The sequence below is a fragment of the Lagopus leucura genome, unplaced genomic scaffold (assembly GCF_019238085.1).
Source record: "Lagopus leucura isolate 7727_CA_CO unplaced genomic scaffold, USGS_WTPT01 Super-Scaffold_702, whole genome shotgun sequence".
Classification (NCBI taxonomy): domain Eukaryota; kingdom Metazoa; phylum Chordata; class Aves; order Galliformes; family Phasianidae; genus Lagopus; species Lagopus leucura.
Genome location: NW_024962254.1, coordinates 4,993,555 through 4,999,841, shown reverse-complemented (window position 1 = coordinate 4,999,841; position 6,287 = coordinate 4,993,555). Strand labels below are relative to the sequence as shown.

The 6,287-nt window shown below is 50.6% G+C and overlaps 1 protein-coding gene across 1 annotated transcript in view; it reads right to left on the bottom strand.

The window, feature by feature from the left end:
• Nucleotides 1-555, bottom strand: part of RAB30 (RAB30, member RAS oncogene family) — a 38,554-nt gene extending 37,999 nt beyond the window's left edge. Inside the window, exon 1 of the mRNA XM_042862473.1 lies at nt 447-555. The gene's annotated coding sequence lies outside the window, so the exon portion shown is untranslated. The remainder of the gene's footprint in view (nt 1-446) is intronic.
• Between the last annotated feature and the right edge of the window lie 5,732 nt (nt 556-6,287).

The following is a 6,287-nucleotide window of genomic DNA, read 5'->3' as shown; positions in this document are numbered from 1 at the left end:
AGCGGTAAAACATGACAACATAGCGGTAAAACATGACAACATAGCGGTACTGCCCGCCGGTGCGATGCGGGACACGCGGGGTGCTGCTCGGTCCCCATCCCCGCCCCGCCGCTCCCCGGGACGCGCAGCGCTCCGTAGCCGAATTATTTCTGTCATTTGTTGCTTTTTCTTTTTTTTTTTTTTTTTTTCCCCCAAATTTGGCTTCACTCCCCTAAATTTGGATTTCTGCCTTCAATTTGGCTTTTCCCCTTCAGTCTGGATTTTTTTCCTTCTTTCCCCAAACCCGCTCGGCAGCGCTTCCCCGCGTTGGGCAATGCACCGTGCGGACAAACGCATTGAAGAGGAGGAAGGCGGGGGGACAATTCAACAACCCCAAACGAAAAACCGCCCCGAATTCCCTCACGTTCTGTATTTTTCCTTTTTAAGAAGAAGAGCGCAGCACTCACCTGGTTTGGGATTTTTCCTCCCTCTCCACGGCCGTAAAACGAGGCGGGAGCCGAGCACAGCGGGGCCGGACGGTTGCGTCCACCCCCCCGGGGGTTGGCGCCGGACAGCCCCCTCCGCGCTGCCGCCCCCCACCCCCGGGGCCGGACACAGGGCAGCCCCGTTCACCCCCAGCAGGGCGCTGAACCCCGGCGTGCGGCTGCCTGCCGCTCCCGGGATGCGTTCGGCGCGAGGAAACCTCGGGATAGAAGGGGGGGGCGGGGGCGTGGCGTGCCGGTACCGCACTGGGGCAGCCCCAGACGGCGCAGGGCGCGGAGCGGGAGCGCAGCGCAACACAGCGCAGCCCCGCGCCCCCCCGCCGTGCCCGGCGCTGGCAGCGGCAGCGAGAGGCGGCACCGCGCGAGCACAATGAACGGGCGATGAGATGACATCACCCTCTCGCCCGCGGGGGCGGGGCGAGTGGAAGAGGCGCCGCGTTCCCATTGGTTGGAGAAAGGGATTCTGGGAATTGTAGTTTTTTGCGCCTGGATGCCGTAGGGAGCGAAGGAGCGCAAGCACTCGGCATCCCGGTGGCCCCCGCGCCGCGCAGCCTCCAGGTTGAGACCAAAAGGAGGAGGGGGAGCGGGCGGCGGGCGCCATGTTGGTGGCGCGGGATCGCTTTAGCGCAGGAGGAGCGGCTGCGAGATGTCGGGAAAGGGGGAGCTGGGCGGCCGTTCCGAGATGGCGCGGAGGGCTGGAAGCGGAGGGGCAGGGCGCCGTTTCGGCTAACGGTTAGCGGGGTCCCGAGGCGGGAGCGGCGCCCGCTGAGGTGGGTGCGCGGCCGTGTGAGGCGGTGCGAGCCGGGACCGCGCTGAGGCGGGACGGGAGGCTGCTGGGGACGGCGCCTGGGAGCGCGGCGACGAGCTGCCCGCCCTTCGTGCGTGCTGTCTGCGGGGCTGAGGCGGCGCGGAGGCGGGAGAGCCCGCAGAGAGCAGCGGGTGCTGGGCCCGCAGGGGCCGCTGGGCCGTGCGTGCAGTCGGGGGTGCGCGGCTGCTGAGGGCGATCTGCGGCCAGCAGGAGGAGCTTTGCTCGCTGCTCGGCGCGCTGTGCTCCAAACGGATCTATAGATCCATGCATGGAGAAAGGGTAAGGTGGGATAATCCTCAAGGCCAGGTTGGATGGGGCCCTGGGCAGCCTGCTCTAGTACTAATGTGACGGGTGGTGGCCTTGCCTGTGGCTTTGGGGTTGGAACTTGATAATCCTTGGGGTCCATTCCAACCCAAGGCATTCTGTGGGGTTCGTTTCTCTCATAGAATCACAAAATGTCCAGGTTGGAAGGGATCTCAAGGATCATCAAGCTCCACCCCCCCGCCACATGCAGGGCCACCAACCTCCACATTTCATGCTAGACCAGGCTGCCCAGGGCCCCATCCAACCTGGCCTTGAACACCTCCAGGGATGAGGCATCCTCAGCCTCTCTGTGCAGCTGTTCCAGCACGTCACCTCTCTCTCTGTAAAGAACTTCCCCCTGACATCCAAGCTAAATCTTCCCTCCTTCAACTTCAAACCATTTCCCCTTGTCCTGCAGTTATCAACCCTTTCAAAGAGTTGATTCCCCTCCTGTTTATAGACTCCCTTTAGGTACTGAAAAGCTGCCATGAGATCACACGCAGCCTTCTTTTCTTCAGGCTTCTCTGAGCCAGTCTGGAGTTGGCTGAGCTACTTGTTTCCCTGCCTTCTAAGCAGTGCTTGCTGCGTCACATCGGCTAATCTTTATCAGCACTCCCACTTTGTGTGCAGTCTTACCTTCACGCCCTCTTCCTGGCTGCTGCTTTGAGGAAATGGTGTGTAGAGTTCTGTGCACTGAGCATTGCTGCTGCCTGTGTGGTGCTCTGTGTCACAGAATGGGGGCAATGATCCATTTGTCCAAGGGGAGGTGAATTTCTGTTTCCTTTCCCTGAAGGGTGGTTATTGCTGAAATAACCCTTACTCCAAAGTGGGAGGAAGTACAGCGTGTTGTATGGTGTGTTAAATAACTTTGTTTTTCATTACAGCTGATTCCTGTAAAATAAAGTGTTTTATTCCTTCAAGAAGGTACTTCACTTAGAGGAGTTGGAGAGTTTCAAAGGGTTTCTGAAAGTATGGGCCAAAGCCCAATGGTGGTGTAGGTCTGGAAAAAGAATTTACAGGTTTTTCTTTTCTGAAGTATTTTGGCTCCTCCTGGAGGTAAGTGCAGTGAATTTCTCAGAACAACGCTTCACAGTAACTGCACAGGTGTGGTGGTCTGTCCTCCCCACGGCGCTATCAGATGGTGAAGGACTATCTTGAGATGATAAGTAATTCATAAAACCTGAGCCTTGGCATCTTGAAATATTTGTTGGTATTGTAGCAGTACTTGCTCTTCTTCTATCTCTTTAAATCCACATCCCTCTTGGCAAAGGATCTGAGCCAGCTTTTTGCCTTCTCCATCTTCCCACAAAAGGTCAGGCATCTTAGAAAAGCACGTACACCTCACGTAGCTTCTGCCCACCCCACCTTAGCCATTTTTGCTGCATTTGTCATAGAAGAGAAGAATATAAAGCTTTTCTGCTACTATAATTTCCAGTTTAGTTTTACACACCTGAGGAATTCTGAATTAAAAGCATCACTCTCTTTGTTGGTTTTATTTTCTCTATGTGGATGCTTTTAGTTTTGTTGAAGGGGAAAAAAAACAGACAGTATTATGTGTCAGAACAGTTGCTGTCCTTAAACTTTAAGGCTAAGCTTATGCTTATGTTTGTACAGCTGATACCAAGTAACGATGGTAAGTAGTGTGATAGGGTGTGTGAGTCTTTTCTACAAATGGCAGAAAACATGGTATGAAATTGTCCAGGGTAAATTTGCTGACATAGTAACTACATACTTCGCTTTTATGTGCTAAGTATCACTGATATCACCTGCAGTGATTCCTACTCTTCCTTCACCCACCTTGTTTCCATGCTGCTGCTCAGCGTAGGAGACAAGGATCCTGCTTTACAGATGAAATTACTTCACTGTTTTACTGTGTTTATCCGACAATGTAGATGCTGCTGATGTCTCAGTGAGGAGAGAATTGATGTGAAAAGGTCATGAAAGGAAGGCTTGATGTGCCTGACACATAGTTTCCTGTGTTGTACAGTTCGTTCTCATGAGTTTGGGGTACCCAATATTTGTCAGGCTGGATTTTACACAGCTTAGAACTTGGAATTTTAAAACCTGTATTATCTCAAACGTTGGTAATCTTTTTACACTGTTCATCTGGAAATGCTTACAGCCACTTACCTTCTGACCCAGCAGGTCTTAATTGCAAGATCCACAGGAACCTTATAGTCATACTGCAGAAATAAGCAGTCTCAGTTTTCCATGTGAAAAAACACAAAGTGACTAAAGAACTGAAGGCCTGCCTCTGCTGTATTCTAAATACATTCTAAATGGGTATACTCTGGTTTAATGCATTTTATGGAAGCTGCTTCAAGTGCTTGTATGGTCCTGAGCCTGCTAAGCTGTCATATTTGTCTGTGCTTTGCTGTACCAGCATCCTACGCTGCAGAAACCGCGAGTTTTCCTTTTTGCAAAAATGAATTTGGTCTGAGTGCACTCCAGTAAGCAACCACTGTGCCCTGAGAGTGAGGAGAAGCAGCTGGAAGTCGTGGAAGATGGTGCAGAGAACAAGGAGGAGTAGGAACGTGTGTTGGCTTTCTGCAAAGAAGCAATTAGTGCGTGTTTGTATGCTTTCTTTGCTTTCATCGTGGTAAACTCTTGCTCCTAATTAAAACCTGAAAGATTTCGTTGTAAATTCGACCTTCACTGGATAACGTACTGGAAACGTGCCTGCAATCCACATGAGGAACGCATGTGTGTATGAGATTGAGTGTAAAAACATTTCTGGGTAAGTTTTAAGGTGTTTTGTTTTTGTGGAGTCACCATCCATGTCAGCAGAGCTTGGAGAACTGTTAAGACGTTGGCCTTCTCTCTGTTGTAATCGTTGACCCTGTGTAATTGCCAGCACACAAGTCAGCTGGGTGGGAGGGTTTTCATAACGACTTGTAGAAGTGACACAATTTTTGTTTCTTCTGGCACATAAATAAGTTTTAAAATTCTTTCTTTGTTGTCTGCAGTCCCTTTGGATGAAGGGGGAGAGCTGTAGAGTCACTGGGGCTCTGCTGCCTGTAGGGCCTGTGAAGAAAGCAGGTAAAGAGGCATTGAAATGAGTGCTCTGATATTGGAGAAGCTGCTGTGATGGTTTCCTTCTGTGATGATCTACAGAAATGCTTTGTGGAGTAATAACAGCTTCAAGGTAAGGGCGTGGATTCAGCTGGGTGTAGGTAAGTACTCCTGTGTGGTGTGAGAACTTGGGAAAACAAGTGAGAATGGAAGAGTTCTGTATCTCAGTGTTGTAAACGAAACGGGGGGGAAGCAATTGTTAAATTTTTAAAAGATCTCGGGATTCCTGTAATAACTTTTCTATATTCTGTTTTTCAGCACAGGAAGAGCCTCTTCAAGTGTTGTGAACATGTTCTGAAGTTCAGTAGCAGTTACACAATGTGGGGTGGGAGGTGCACAGGCTACTGCAAGTTGTGGCCTCACAGGAACCAGTTTTAATAGAGGGGAAACCTCAGGTTCTCTTGGAACTTCCATGAATTTAAGTGAGGACTCATTGGCAATGGTGAAACAGGATGTTACTTCTATTTTTGACACTGGACGGGGGGATGAGGGTACTGAGCTTCATACTTGATAATCAGGACACAGTGATGAGCCTTGGCAGAAGTGCAGACTGAATCCAGGAGGATTGCAGCTGTGGGGAAACTCACTTTCCCAACTAGCAGTGGCAGAAACTTCCTGAGAAGAGGGAATGGATGAGTGTCTGCTGCTCAGCTGAATAGGGATAGTTCTTTCGAGACCATAAATAGAGCCACGCTGTCCAGAACTACTCACACCACTTCAGTCTTGGTCAAACCAGACCATTTTTTGTTATTTAAAAAGTCACAGTATTGTTTGGCCCGCCCAGCTCCTGCAGGGCTATGGGGACCAGAGCACTGCACTGAAGATCTGCCTCAGCACACCTGGCTGGGGTCCAGGCCTGGATGGAAGCCCTGTGGTTGGCTGCGTCCCAGCTTTTGTGTACCCAACAGGAACCTCAGCGCTTCTGAGTAGAGCAAGTTAACACTTGGGATGCGCTGGTGTAGCTGTAGCTGGTATGTGCTGCACAAAGGGCTGTGTGTTGTACAAAGCAAGTTGGGTTTTGAGGTTTGCTGGCTGCAGGCCCCACTATTGCCAGTAGATCTGGGGAGAAGCTCTAACCCTGGGTTTGTACCACATCTCACTGGGGAGCCCGTGTGTGTGCCTGTGCCAAACAAACAGTCCATGAGCTGACCAGTCCTTAAGCACAGTGGCAGTTGCCATGCTTGTAAAACAACAAGGGGTAAGGGAGATAAGTAGTGGTTCTTTCCTTCATGATTCACAAACTTCTGAAATCCAAAGCTCACTGACAATGACTTTGTAGAAAAGGGAACTGAAAGGTATGGTTAAGGCAGTGTGACCCTTCAGGTACAGCAAACTTCCAGTGCTGTTCTTTGTCCCTTGTGTGGTTTGTGGAGAAAGTGGATGTGTAACAGAGGTAAGACAGCTGGAATTTGTGTCAAATTGTGCATTGCTGTAAGGATGTCCTGCAAGGAAACTGCTAACGCTGGAGTCCCTGACTATGTGTCACAGTGTGCTCGCTTTCTCTGGCTATTCAGATGCAGTGGCACGAAGTTACACATTGATTTTGGTGCCATTCATCTGAAAATCCAAATGTTTGCAGTGTGAGCACATTAACAGCAATGCAGTCAGAGCTTTCATTAACA